This window comes from Nycticebus coucang, chromosome 6 (genome assembly GCF_027406575.1).
Source record: "Nycticebus coucang isolate mNycCou1 chromosome 6, mNycCou1.pri, whole genome shotgun sequence".
Taxonomy (NCBI): Eukaryota; Metazoa; Chordata; class Mammalia; order Primates; family Lorisidae; genus Nycticebus; species Nycticebus coucang.
This window is the reverse complement of record NC_069785.1, coordinates 46157777-46173263: the sequence shown is the minus strand read 5'-3', so window position 1 is coordinate 46173263 and position 15487 is coordinate 46157777. Positions and strand designations below refer to the sequence as shown.

Below are 15487 nucleotides of genomic sequence, written 5' to 3'. Positions count from 1 at the left end.
AATAGTGGAAAAAATTAAACATACATAAAATAGAATGATTAAATTATGGTATATCAGAAGATAGAATAATATATAATCAATACACAAAAAGACTTAATTAAAAATTTAAAAGTGTATTATCTGAACCATGTAAAGTAATTTATAGAAAAATATTGAAGGTATATTAATTTCCTGTGGTTGTTGTAATAAATCATCACAAACTTGGTGGCTTAACATAATAGACTTTTATTTTCTTGCAGTTTTGGAGACTAGAAATGTGAAATCAGTATCACTGGGCTGAAATCAAGATATCAGCAAAACTGCACTCCCTCCAAAGGCTCTAGGAGAGAATCCTTTCCTAGCCTCTTCCTTGCCATTTTCCCTGGCTGCCAGCATTCCTTGGTTTGTGGCTGCATCACTCCAATCTCAGTCACAGTGCCTTCTCCTCTTCTGTAACTTCCTTCTGCCTCTCTTTGATCAGAACACTTGTGATTACACTTAGAGCCTCCTTGGATGATTCAGGATATTCTCCCCATTTTAATTTTCTTTTTCTTTCTTTCTTTTCTTTTTTTTTTTTTTTTTAAGACAGAGTCTCACTTTCTTGTCCCCGGTAGAATGCTGTGGCCTCATAGCTCACAGCAACCTCAAATTCTTGGGCTCAAGTAATCCTCTTGCCTCAATCTCCCAAGTAGCTGGGACTACAGGCGCCCGGCTATTTTTAAAGACAGGGTCTCGCTCTTGGTCAGGCTGGTCTTGAACTCCTGAGCTCAAGCAATCCTCTCTCCTTGGTCTCCCAGAGCACTAGGTTACAGGCATGAGCTACCACCTGGCCCTTCATTTTCTTTCTTTTCTTTTCTTTCTTTCTTTCTTTCTTTTCTTTGAGACAGAGTCTCACTATGTTGCCCTCAGTGGAGTGCTGTGCCATCATAGCTCACAGCAACCTCAAACTCCTGGGCTTAACCGATTCTCTTGCCTCAGCCTCCCAAGTAGCTGGGGCTCAATGTCCAGCTATTTTTTTTGTTGTTGTTGTTGTTGTTGTTGCAATTGTCATTGTTGTTTAGCTGGCCTGGGTCAGGTTTGAACCCACTAGCCTTGGTGTATGTGGCTGGCGCCCTACCCACTGACTGAGCTATGGGCACCACTCTGATTACTAGTTTTGAAACTACACAAAGTATGGTTAGCTTTTAGAGTAGAGTGGAGGGTGAGTTTCAATTCTTTAGAATATTTTGCTTTGTGGGGCGATGCCTGTGGCTCAGTGAGTAGGGCTCTGGCCCCATATACCTAGGGTGGCGGGTTCAAACCTGGCCCCAGCCAAACTGCAACAACAACAAAAAAATAGCCGGGCATTGTGGTGGGCGCCTGTAGTCCCAGCTACTTGGGAGGTTGAGGCAAGAGAATCGTCTAAGCCCAAGAGCTGGAGGTTGCTGTGAGCTGTGACACCACCGTACTCTACAAAGGGTGACAGAGTGAGACTCTGTCTCTAAAAAAAACAAAAAATATTTTGCTTTGTTAAAGGTCAAGGTGGCTGTTGGTAAATCATAGTGAATCTTTCCCAAATATGTTATATTTTACAGTCAAACTGTAACATAGCAAGAAAATGTCTTGCCTCAACCAATAAATGTTATTTAGCTAAGTTCATGATTTCATTTCTGAAGTTCATTGTACACTGCAGTCTAGCACCCCCCATTTTGTAAATATCGGATAATATCTTCATATTTTATCCAGAATGGTATTACTTCACTAATACTAGCTATTTGTAAGTAGACTGAATTGGCTTTCCTTAGGTATAAATATGTAACCTTGTTGCCTGGAAATTTTAACTATTATTTTAAAATTTTAATTACAACTCATTATGATCAATGCCTTTGGCTACAATCCATGTACTTGGGAAATATGCTTGAAAAGTAACCATAAAATAGCATAGTTAATCAAGTGTATAATTCTGAAAATATCAAAAAGCTTTATGAGAGATATTATCATATCAGAATTGTCGGGAATACTGTCATATTCAGTATGACCAGAGGGAAGTGGAGAGATCAGTCTGTATGCTCACACTGTAGAATTTGGGTTACAATTCTGTTGCACAAAGAAATATCACAAGAGGCTCTGTGCTAGCGCCTTAGCGCTAGCCACATAGACCTGAGCTGGTGGGTTCGAATCCAGCCCAGCCCGCCAAACAACAATGACAGCTGCAATCAAAAAATAGCCAGGTGTTGTGGCAGGCGCCTGTAGTCCCAGCTACTTGGGAGGCGGAGGCAGGAGAATCGCTTGAGCCCAGGAGTTGGAGGTTGTTGTGAGTTATGATGCCACGGCACTCTACCTAAGGTGACAGCTTGAGGCTCTGTCCCCCCCGCCCGCAAAAAAAAAGAAATGTTACAATATTTTTCTCAACCAGTATTTCTTCTTCATGTTGAAATGTGTATGTGAATAACATCTTTTTTAACTCAGAGACTGAATGGACAGCCTTTGGCCATATTGTTTATGAAAATTTAGAGTTGTGAAAATAGGTTTGGAAAATGATTTTTCTCCTGGAGGGTGAGTTACTGCAGGATGAAAACTGGCCACAGCCTTGGAATTGCTGTTGTTAGGTACCTGTTTGAGTTAAGAGAATAGGTGTCACTGAAGTAGGATTCTGCTTTTTTTTTTTTTTCTTTTCCCCATTTTTTTTTTTTTTATATTGTTGGGGATTCATTGAGGATACAATAAGCCAGGTTACACTGATTGCATTTGTTAAGTAAAGTCCCTCTTGCAATCATGTCTTGCCCCCAGAAAGTGTGGCACACACCAAGGCCCCACCCCCCTCTCTCCTTCCCTCTCTCTGCTTCCCTCCCCCCCCAGTAGTGTTCTGCTTTTAACTGCATTGGCTATAATGATATTCTAGGCAAAGGAGAAACACAAATACCTATTTATTAAAAATTTTCCCCTGAAGAATTTTTCTTATAATTATCTTGGAAAAAATTTGTTAAAATTTCCTTGGAAGGGATCAGTAATGCTACCATTGTTTTTTATAAATGTGCCAAAAGGGAATATTTGAAAAAAAAAAATTACATATGAGCATGTATGATGTCTCAAAATGAAATGTTTTATGCTATAGAGAATATTTAATTTCCTTTATATTGTCCTAAGATTCCTACTATTTAAGCTCCTAGAAGATAGAGTAATGACTATTTTGATAAATTTCTATGTTTCAAAACATTATTTGGAAGATAACCCAAATATCCATCAACTGGTGAGTGGAAAACAAATTGTGGTACATGTATAAAATGGAATACTACTCAGCAATAAAAAGGAGCAAACTACTCATATATGTAGCTATGTGGATATATCTCAAATGCATTATGCTAAATGAAATAAGTCAGACTCAAGAGGTTAAATACTGTATAATTTATATGACATTCTGGAAAAAAGCAACAATATAGGGACAGAAATCACATCAGTGGTTGCCAGGAACTGGGGATGGGGAGAAAAAACTAACTGTAGGGCGGTGCCTGTGGCTCAGAAGGTAAGGCGCCGGCCCCATATACCGAGGGTGGCGGGTTCAAACCCAGCCCCGGCCAAACTGCAACCAAAAAATAGCCGGGCGTTGTGGCGGGCGCCTGTAGTCCCAGCTACTCGGGAGGCTGAGGCAAGAGAATCGCTTAAGCCCAGGAGTTGGAGGTTGCTGTGAACTGTGTGAGGCCACGGTACTCTACCGAGGGCCATAAAGTGAGACTGTCTCTACAAAAAAAAAAAAAAAAAACTAACTGTAAAAGGACACAAGGCAACTTTTTTAGATGGTAGAAATATTCTATATCTTTATTGTGGTGGTGGTTATGGCTATAATATTTGTCAAAACACACTACTTAAAAAGAGTAGATTTGACTTTTTTTTTTTTTTTTAATTATACTTGGTTAAATTTGACCCTCCTCAAAACTATGCTGAATGGGTCTTCAACAAATACTGATTTGATGGAATTAGATTAATATCGACCTAGCTACTTGTCCATTGTATTGGAATTCTTAGTTGTAAGCAACATAAACTGACTTGAAAGGACATTGGGTAGCTAGCAAAATTCACAGGAGAAGCAGGTTTGGAAAATGGACAAGGGAGGCTAGAGAGAACCCAAGACCTAGAAAGACACTACAGAGCCAGTCTGGAGAGGACACTGCTGCCTCCACCTCGGAACATCTATCTGGATGCTTGAACTTGCCCCTTGTCACCTAAGGCACTGACAACTAGGTACCAGTGCCACATTACTGCTGCGTCTGCACTCATACACTTCATATTGGTGCTGCAACTCCCTTAGCTGCCTTCACTTATTTTCAGAATATATTCTCCGTAGTTTCTGCTTCTTCAGTGTCACAGCTTCAGAGTTGAAGTCCAGGGTAGGATTATCTGATTGGCCAAGCCCAACCAAGTCTTACACTCTCTCTTAGCTGCAAAGGAGATTGGGGAAGTGTTTGGTATTTTCAGTTTCTGTACTGTTTTCCACTAAGACATGTAAAGTGTAGAATTCAGTTTATGTGTTGGGGAGAAAAAAAGCCCATTATATCTTTGTATCCATCAAAATATGAACATAGTTTTAAAATTTACTTTCTGTAGCTTTCATCTTGCTAGTGAATAGGCTTGCGTTCTGTTAAATTCTATTGTGCTATTTATGAGTATGTCACATATGTGATCTCTGATCTTGAGGTTCATTTTAATTTGAATAATAGTTCTGAATCTGCAAAAAATGACTAACAATGTACGCTTTGAACTTACTAAGTAGTCAGTAAGTATTGTTAAATGGATCCATAAAAGTTGGAAATGCTATAGTGTGTTTCTCTAACAATGCAAAGATGTGCTTAAAATAGAAAAATAGTACACTAAAAGAATACTATGGTCAAGTAGGAGGAATTTCAGGCTGGGTAATGCGTTAGTAGACTGTCTTACCAAAAGGTCAAATAAGGAGAATCTTGGGCTTGCTTTGGTGGCATCTGCTGAGTTGACCATATTTGCTAGTGAGTAAGGATGTTCAGGGAAACTAAAGAAAACATGATCAAGGGTAGACATAGTGTGGAAGGGAATGGGGCTGCAGAAATGAAAGGAAAGGTAGGGAGAACAGGGGGAAGAAGGACAGAATAGGTAGGGATGGGAAGAGGGAAGCCTCTTGTCATTACTTTGTTTCATTTTTCTTTTGATTTCTTTTTTTTGTTATTTGTTGGTTGCTCAGGCTGGAATGCAGTGGCACAATCATGCTCATAGTTTAGTGTAACCTCCAACTCTTGGGCTCAAGCAGTCCTCCTGCCTCAGCCTTCCAAGTTGCTGGGAGTAAAGAAATAAGCTAACCATCTCTGGCTAACTTTAAACTTTTTTTGTAGAGATGGGCATCTCACTATGTTACTGAGGCTGATCTTGAACTCCTGGCCTTCCCAAACTCTGAGATGATAGTCATGAGCCACCATGTCTGGCCTGTTTAATTTTCCTTTCATAAGAACTGGCACAGGGATTAAGAAGCAGCATAAAATGGAGCTCAGGTTTTAAAGACTTCCTCTTGCTAGAAGGCAGAGACATAGAATGTGAGGTTAAAAATGGATGATGGTATCTATCAACATTTAATTTGGCTCATACAGAATCAAGTGAAGACACTTGACTAGGCAACATTCAGGGCCTCTAATTAGCTGCATTCTCTCCCCATGCAGCAAGAGGAATGGCTTTGTTAAAAATCTTAGCAGAGCTGAGGGAAGAGAGGGAAGCCTTTGACTGAGGCCTGGCAGAAGTTGTTATTCACTAGATGTTCCCTTTCTCCTCTTTTAGATCTGGTAAAGAATAAATACTTGGGCGTTTCACCTCATGCAGATTTAGTTCACGATCTGATTATCAAATGGGAGACTATCCATATGCACTGAAGCCAAATTCTCAGCAGCTCAGCTTTTTCTAGTCTTATGAGGATGATGAATAAGTAATAGGACTCCAGAGCAGTTATCAAATTGATATAAGTGGTAGGCAAATTTGATATGAAATGATCAAAAGAAACAATGCAATGAATCTGTGAAAGCTAAAGAGGTATATCATGACCACAATCATTATTTATTCACTCAGTCATTCAAAAAGTATTTGAGTGCCCAGCCCCTTTGTTCCAGGCACTAGTCATGTACACAAGGTATAGGAGAGAAGGCAGGCAGACCTATTCGCTGCCTCTGAGGAGCCAGAGTCTACGTGGGAAGTAGACACATTGAGTATAATCAAGAAGTGCTATGAACACGTTTAACATTTTTCTAAAAATTTGAAAGCCAATCACAATATAAGCTCTGAAGATGGGAGTTGATGGGATATTGGAGTTTTAAGACAAAGAGAACATTAAATTTTCAGTACATAGGCAGGAGAAAACATGGCTTTTGAGTTTGGAGGAAATAACAGAAACCCTAAATTGACAAACTGTAATAAAGCTAGCAGAGAGAGGAAAGGCAGTGTTGGGCAAAGTAATGTAAACAGACATAAAGAAATGAAGAGTTAAATAGTAAAAAAGTTAAAATACTAGAAAAATATATTGGGCATTAAAATTTATTTGATAGTTAAAATTTATTTGATATTTGTGAAGGATTTCTAATTATAAAAGCCTAGGAAAAAGTCAAAAGCAAAATAATTTAGCAACATGGTAAAGAAACCAACAACCTTCTGTGTGTTGGATGAAGAAGTTAAATCTGAATAAGGTTAAGTAAGTCACCTTCTCAGAATCACAAAGCTGGTGATTGATGATGGAGCTGAGGATTAGATCCTACATTAGTCTGTTTCCAGAGTCTGAACTCTTAACTTTACATGTTACTGCCCCTTTTAAACTAAATAGAGATATGATTCTGCACATTACCATTTAAAATTTTATTGGCAATCTTGGTTCTTTTCTGTATATTCTGTGGTATTTGTTAGTTTCATGATTTAGTTGGATTTGTGCTTTGTACCTTGTTGATGTTTTTCTTTCTTTCTTTTTTTTTTTTTTTTTTGAGACAGAGTCTCACTTTGTCACCCTGGATAGAGTGCCATGGTGTCATTGCTCACAGCAACCTCAAACTCCTGGGCTCAAGCAATCCTTTTGACTCAGCCTCCCAAGTATCTGGGACTACTGGGTACCTGCCATGATGCCCAGCTGTTTTTTCTATTTTTAGGAGAGATGGGGTCTCGCTTTTGCTCAGGCTGGTCTGGAACTCCTGAGCTCCAGCAGTCCACCCACCTTGGCCTCCCAGAGTGCTAGGATTACAGGTGTGAGCCACTGTGCCTGGCCCCTGGTGTTTTTCATACGTGAATAGGTTGTACAGTTTCTGATGCTTAACTTTTATCTTGATGTTCTAAATGTTTCTTAAAGGTCCCAGGTATGTTGGCAGTGGTTTATTTTCCAGCATTTGTCTTTTAAAAAATAACAGCTTTATTGAGATGTAATTTACTTACCTTGCAGTGCATTCTTCTAAAGCTTTTTAGAATATTCAGAGTTGTGTAGCTGTTATCATTCTTTAATTTTGGAAGGTTTGTACTACTTCATAGAGAAATCCGTTCTACCCATTAGTAGTCACTACTCATTCCTTCCTATCTCCAGTTCCTGGCAACCACTAATCTATTTTCTGTTTCTATGAATTTGCCTTTTTTTGACATTTCATGGTAAGTGGTGTCATACAGTATATGGCCTTTTAAAATGAATGGCTTCATTCACTAGCATAATGTTTCTAAAAAGTTCGCCCTTGTTGTAGCAATGTATCAATACTTCATATTTAAAAAATGCAGTAAACGATAACATTTTCTGTTTTAACCATCTTTAAGTATACTGTTCTATGACATTAAGTTGTACTTTCATAGTGTTGTACTCCATTCCTCTTTTTTTTTTTTTTTTTTGAGACAGAGTCTGGCTTCGTTGCAGAGTGCAGCAGCATTGTCATAGCTTACTGTAGCCTTAAACGCTGAGGCTCAAGTGTCCATTCCTTGTGGTTGCCAAATAATATTACCTTGTATGGATATACCACATTTCATCACTCATTTAATGGACATTGGATTGTTTCCACTTTTTGGCTATTAGGAATAATTCTGCTAAGTCCTTTTATGTACTAGCATTTACTTTTAATCTGAAATACTTCAACCATGATGTGGGGGGAAAAACTTTTGTTCTTGTATTTTAAGTGCATTTCCTAGACTGATGAAGTAATATTAATGTGTTCCTGGGTAATCATTTACTTGTCTTGGTCTATGAGCAGGTGGTATTATCCCCTTTTCAAAATGAGAAAACTGCATATAGTTCAAGGTATTGCTGTAAAAAGTAAATAAGTATGTAACAGTTAAGATCAACAAGAGTTAAATGATCTCTTCATGTTACAGTTATTGAGGATAGAAGTTAACTTTCAGAGGGGAGAGAAAGAAAGACGGGGGGATGCTTGGGTAGTTCTATTTGAAGTTAATCTTTGGGTTTTACCCAATTGCCTTCTTTCTATCACATCATTTGCTTTTTTTGGTGGCAAGGGGTTTTGTGTCAACCTGGATGAATCTATAAATGGTGGAATGCCTAGTAATCTGGAGGAGAGATTTTGAGTCAAGATAAGTGTTTTTTTAATTCATACCACTCAGCCTTTGCACTTATTTATTAAGGAAAAAAAGGCACTAGGAGAGGGAAGGAAATGAGGGAAGTTTCTAAGGAAGTGTCTCTTCCTAAAAATCTCAGGAAGCCCTGGGAGAACATTAGGCTCATAAAAGTGATAGACGGTTCAGTACAAAAAAGAAGTCTCTCAGCTCAATCTCATTTTCTTTTCTTTTTTTTTTTTTTTTTGGAGACACAGTCTCACTTTGTCCTCCTTGGTAGAGTGCCCTGGCGTATTAGTTCACAGCAATCTCAAACTCTTGGGCTCAAGTGATTCTCTTGTCTCAGCCTCCCAAGTAACTGGGACTACAGGCTGAATCTCATTTTTCTGTGAAAATAATTATTGCCATGGAGAATTTGTTGAAGGAGGAGGAGAAGGTATGGTAGAATAAGGGGCTGTCTTGGAACTTGAGACATTTAGATAGTTGCAGACAGGTAAATGAGAAATGAGGTCAGTCCCATCTCTGAGGGAGGGAGAAGTTGATCACTATATGCCTTCCTACCACATTCCTAGAAATTATCAATGAACGTTAATAATTGATACAAATCACTTATTTGTTTAATTACCAAGCACCACAGCAATGATTAGACATTGAATGTGCATCCAATTGTTGTTTTATTAGAAGATTGTATAAGGCTTTCACAGTTAAGCAATTGTTTGATTATTCTCAGTAGCAAATATTGATAGGCAGACGAAACTTTGTGGTAATCTTTGCATCACAAGACTCCTTTTCAGTGATTATTGAAGGAAGCAATATGCTAGGCCCTGTGGGTATTTCAGTAGAAGGCCAGGTCCCAACCTGAAGAGGCTTATGATTTGGTGAATATCAAATTACCATTTCAATAAACTGTGAATCACACTCGCAGATATAGGTTAGGACTCTTTGAGAACACTTGGCCCAAGATTAACATGGTTGAGAGAGGCTTTCTGGGTGGAAGTAATAGTTGAACCTTCTTGAATGATAAGTAGAAGCTGGATGGGCACAGAAATTGGGGGAACTGATGGACGTTGTGGGCAGAAGGAAAAGCATGAGCTCAGAGGCATGTCTATCTACATTTAAGGCTCACTCCAGGAGGGGCCAGTAAGCATCCATGGGATGGGAAGGGAGATATAAAACAAGTCACTTCCTCCTGCTGACAAAGAACACACGGCTCACTTATTGGAGATGCATTTACTCTTTTGTGCCACCAGGGTGCCATTTAGGGAATTACCTGCCTCTTCTATTGTACAATATGGTACGCTAGTGGCTTGATACAATTAATGCAACCCCAACAAGTGAGCGATTTTTCTTCTTATAGTCAGTTGCTATGCATTCTTTTAGCTGGCTATATAAGGCTTTGTAAAAGTTTTTTCTTCTTTTTAAAAACTTAAAGGAAATTTTTTGACAAGGAATCTTTGAATAAAATACTTAGGTATCGCTATCAGATGTCATTATAAAAATGTGATTACTTGGGATGATGGGCTTAATGCTTAAAATTAGCTTAAAAAGCTTTATTCAAACCTAACTGTCCAACAATAGGTGATTATTATAATCATGGTGTATAATCAGATGCTATTCAACTTTAAATATGAAGTTATAGAAGAATGTTATGATACAGAAGGATGCTCACCATGCTGTTAAATGTAAAAGAGGAGCCTACAAACAGTATGAGTGACATGGTTTCAGTTTTTCCACTTTAACTAATATGTTTATAAACTGATAAACTGTAGGCTTCAGTTGCCCGGGAGAATTAACTGGGTCCCATTTACACTCTCAGGATGATAATAATGCAGCCTGCCCTTCCTTCCCCTTTCAGGTTCTGTCCCATCTTTAAAATTTCTCTGGTTATTTCTGTGGGAACAAAATGTCAGCAGTGGCCACCGTGAAGTGTCAGACATGTCATTTATCTGTGGCTCTCCCTGGAGGATTGGATGTCACCTTGATGAGCTTCACTGAGACTGCTGATAGACAATCTCAGGGCCTTGCTAGAGAAGCTCCTCCTAAGTCTGGCAAAGCCTGCAAGTTTTAGGGTAACAGGTAGTGTTGGCTTCTATTCAAAGTGGAAAAAATGGCTTTCTTCTTAGATTTCATCTGCTCTTTGTTGCTTGGGTCTCGAAGCAGGGCATCATCCACAGACCCACTTAAGAAGTCAAGCAACTCCTCTAGCTGCTGGTCTTTGTACATTATCCACAATGGTTACCATGTTCCCCACTGCAACCTGATGCTCTTCGGGTGAGTGGCACTATCATCTGCCTGGTTGGTCAGGCACAAAACCTGAGAGGTATCTCAGACTCCTTCCATTCCTATACATTTAGAAGGAGCTCCAAGTCCCCTTCATTCTTCCTTCTTGCTGTCTTGGAAATCTGTTCATTCTTTTTGTCTCTACTGCCTCTCAGAGTTTAGACCTTCGTCAGTGGCCTCCTGATCATGCCTGCACCTCCTAGCCTGTCTCCTCCTCTGGTTAGCCTCAGTGCTCCTGTGATATGGTAGACAGAGCCCTTTTTTGCCTAGCCTTGATGCATCTCAGTCTTTTCTCTTGCTACTCCGTCTTCTCCACAGACACCTTCTGTGGTGCTTCTGCTGTCCCAGACATCTTTTTTGTGTGTGTAAGTATGTGTAGTAAAAGATACATTAAAAAAATTTACCATCGGTAGCTGTATAATTCAGTAGCATTAAATACATTCACAGTGTTGTATAAACATCATTTCTATTTCCAGAAGATTTTCATCATTCTACACAGAGCATCTGTGTCTTTTTACATGCTGCTTCCTCTGAATAAAATGCCCTATTCCTTGACTCCCACCTCTGTTCCTCCTAAGGAACTCCCAGACTTGGTTCTAATGCTACCATGTCTGAGAAGCTTTTTCCAGTGTTTTCAGTCTTAGGTTGGATGCTTGTCTTTTTGTCCTCTCACACCACTCTGGTCATACTCTTATCATGACACTTATCTGCGATACTGTGACTGTGGGTTTATATGGCTATTCCACTTTTGAGGTCTTTGAATGAAGGGTCTGAGTCTTTTATCTCTGCATCCTTAGCTTCTAGGATTGTGCCTGCTGTGATTAAATGATTGGACTCAGCATCCTATCAGCTATGCAAATTAGCACTTACTCACATGCTAGCATTGAATGAAAATCAGGTAGCAGGTCTAAAAGAAATTTCATAAATATAAGCTCTTTCCTCTTTCCATAGATATTCATGGAAATTTGTTTTTGAGGGCTGCTTTAAATATGTAATTTTTCAGGCAGTTGCACATAATCTACGTTCATAATTTTAATGAGTGATGGGTTGGGTCAGGAGTGTACAATAACTGGGGGAACGGGACAAGGATTAGAGTAAAAATTTATAAACGCCTGAAAGTGAGTGTGGTCTTATATCCAGAATAGTCAGTTTCTAAGACTGCTTTATTTGTCAAGTTATGAGATACAAAAGAAAGAAGGAAATGGAAGACTTACTATTTTGGTGCTGTTGGTTAAAAAAAAAATCCGTAAAAAGACATTAGAATGAGTCAAGGTAGTAGGCAAGGGCTTAAGGGTACACCAAGTTCTTTTTCCCTCTTTTATGTTTTTTCTTTCTTGAGAACAGGAAAATAGATGGGGACAATTTTTAAAAGAAGAACTGTTGCTAATTCTATCTTGGAGCCTCTAACTTCTTGCAATAGTGGTTGGATGTTTGACTTCTGGTTATACCTCATCCTCAAGTGAGAGACTGAATTTGTCATAAGGGGTAGGACAAAGGCTCTAAAATTCCTAGAATGAAAATGAGATGCATGGACCTATCATTTATGATTTCTTTCTTTTTTTTTTTTTTGGTTTTTGGCCAGGGCTGGGTTTGAACTCGCCACCTCCGGCATATGGGACCGGCGCCCTACTCCTTGAGCCACAGGTGCCGCCCATTTATGATTTCTTTTTTTTGAGACAGAGTCTTACTTTTGTCACTCTTGGTAGAGTGCTATGGCATCATAACTTACAGCAACCTCAAATTCTTGGGCTCAAGTGATTCTCTTGCCTGAGCCTCCCAAGTAGCTGGGACTACAGTTACCTGCCACAACGCCTGGCTATTTTTTAGAGACAAGGTCTCACTCTTGCTCAGGCAATCTACCTGCCTCACCCTCTCAGAGTGCTAGGATTACAGGCGTGAGCCACTGTGCCCAGCCCACTCGTGTATGAATTTTTATTTCACTTTCATTTGCCTTAGGTCGAGTAAAGTAAAATCCTAAGCATACTATCAGAAATCCAGTTCAGCCAGCTGCTCAACTAGAAAGGTCAATCTTCATCACTCCATTTACACTGAATAAACATATTTGTGGCAGCAAGAGAAGAGATCTGAATCGAGGGGAGAAGTGTAGTCTGGTACAGTGATTCAATTGTCTAATCAGGCATATGATCTGACCATAATTTGAAGGGTCCTTGAAGTTTTTTTTAAAGTTTGAATCAGAAATTAGCAATTGACACAACATGAGTCATGCAGATCTGATTGACGCTTCTAGATTTTCTTTTTCTTTCAATTCCTGATTTGTAGTTTTTCATTTTCTGTTCTGTTTTTGTAGTCCAGTGAAGAAAGGAAGTAAGAGTAATTTAAAGTGAAATTAGATTGTACATTTGCATATTGTAGAACTATATGGTATTTTGTATTTGCAATTTATGGTAAAAAACGACTTAGCGATAATTTTTCCACACAACAGCTTCAGAAACTTCAATTGTAGCACATTGAACAAGTAGTATCTTGGTAGTGTGATTTACCTGGGACTTTTAAATTCATCACTGTTTACTTTTTTTTTTTTTTTAATTAAAATGCTGTTAAAACAACTTGATTGACATTTAAAAATTTTTGCCTCTTAGATTTTAGCTTAGTTCGTTCCCTGGTAATTTAGGACTATATTATACATTGCTATAACTTAATATAATTTTGTTCCCTCAAATAGGTTATTTCAAAAGCAAGTAGCAACTCATGGTTCAATGTGGGTCTTTTTTCCTAGCGTGTTTAGCAAAAGCACTTAAAGGACATTGCATATTTTCTGAACAAAGCAGATGTTGGAATTTTGTTTATTTGTCCAAAATTATGGATGATTCAGAGGAAAATATTTTTCAAGAAGACATGTGAGTACTCCTGCCTGTAGGGTACTAGCGTGGTGCTAATAATTTAGACATCTATTAGGACTTTCATACATAATCAAGTAATCCATAATTACTTCAAGAAGAGTAATTCTGAAGGCCCAGCATCTAATGTGAAAGAACCTCATAGATCATAAAAGAATATTGCCTGCATCGATGTGATTGATTATTCTTGAACATTAGACCAGTGAAGAAAACTTTTTTTTTTTTGTAGAGACAGAGTCTCACTTTACCGCCCTCCGTAGGGTGCAGTGGCGTCACAGCTCACAGCAACCTCCAACTCCTGGGCTTAGGTGATTCTCTTGCCTCAGCCTCCCAAGTAGCTGGGACTACAGGCGCCCGCCACAACGCCCGGCTATTTTTTTTTGTTGTTGTTGTTGTTGCAGTTTGACTGGGGCTGGGTCCGAACTTACTACCCTCGGTATATGGGGCCGGCGCCCCATGAAGAAAACTTTTGAAAGTAATTGTTTGTTGACAGGAACTATGCTTTTTAAGGGATAGAGAATGGGAAAATATGAAGGAAAAAAAAGAGGCATTATCCAGAGGCCTAGGAATTTCATATATCTGAAGGGGTCTGGATTTCACCTCTCATAAAAATAGTTAATGCATGTAAAAATTATTTATATGTTTAGTATGATGTAGAAGTTGTAATTATGACATTTTTGAGGTTGACTTATTTTTGGTAACAAACAAAAGGGTATGGAAGGAGAATGGATCTCTGTCTTATAGCTGACCTCCAGTTTGCCCTTTCAGAGACAACTGTTAACTAATTTCCTGTGTATCTAAAAAAGGGCAATTTAGAAGATGTGTTTCCAGTGTTTATTACAGTGACAAAAATATAGTGGGTATAAGTCAAGATGTATCACAGCCATTTTCATACTTCCAAATGGCAGGGTAGAGATAAGATTTAGGTAAATAATCAGTGGCAGCTTACCTGGGTCTCATGGGTATTTTTCAGTTTTTCATTTTCAACAACTTTCAATTGTCCGTGTTTGTTTTTTTTGTTTTGTTTTGCTTTTGGGGAGATAAGGTCTGTCTCCCAGACTGGGGTGCAGTGACATGATTGTAATTGATTTGTAACCTTGAACTCCTGGGCTCAAGAGATTCTCCTGCCTCAGCTTCCTAAGGAGCTGGGCCTACAGGCACATACTCTTGTATTTTTTTTTTTTTTTTAATTTTTTGTAGAGACAGGATTTTGCTATATTGCCAAGGCTGGTCTTAAACTCTTTACTTCATGCGTTCCTCCCATCTCAGCCTTCCAGAGTTCTGGGATTATAGGCCTGAGCTATTGTACTTGATCTGGACTCAGATCTGTTTTGAGGGAAGTTGAGAGTGCTAAAATCTACAAAATTAAACTTTACTTTTTCAAGTATAATTTTTGATGAACTCTATTTACAGTTAAAAAATTATTTATACATTGTGCGGGCACCTGCAGTCCCAACTACTTGGAAGGCTGAGGCAAGAGAATCGCTTAAGGCCAAGAGTTTGAGGTTGCTGTGAGCTGTGATGCCATAGCACTCTACCCAGGGCGACAGCTTGAGGCTCTGTCTCAAAAAAAAAAAAAAAAATCATAGATACTCCTTTGTATGTTTTATTTTTCACATAATTGACTGGCTTCTGTCCATTGAGACTAAATATTAGTCTTTTTCAATACACTTAAGGCTTTCATCTTTGTTTCAGTTCTATCTTCGTGATACTATGCTGTTTTCTGTGACTGGTGGCTCTTCTTCCCCCTTTGCTCTGGAGAAATCCCTGCATATTTTATTATATTCATTATTGCCTCTAGCTAGTGGCCACTCAAAAATATTTTGGGAGTGGGATTAAATTTGCGAATAAAAATA

The 15487-nt window shown here is 38.8% G+C and overlaps 1 protein-coding gene across 4 annotated transcripts in view; it reads left to right on the top strand.

Moving 5' to 3' along the window:
* The window catches only part of FRMD5 (FERM domain containing 5), a 368456-nt gene that overhangs the window by 31528 nt on the left and 321441 nt on the right, over positions 1-15487 (top strand). The gene's annotated exons all lie outside the window — the stretch shown is intronic.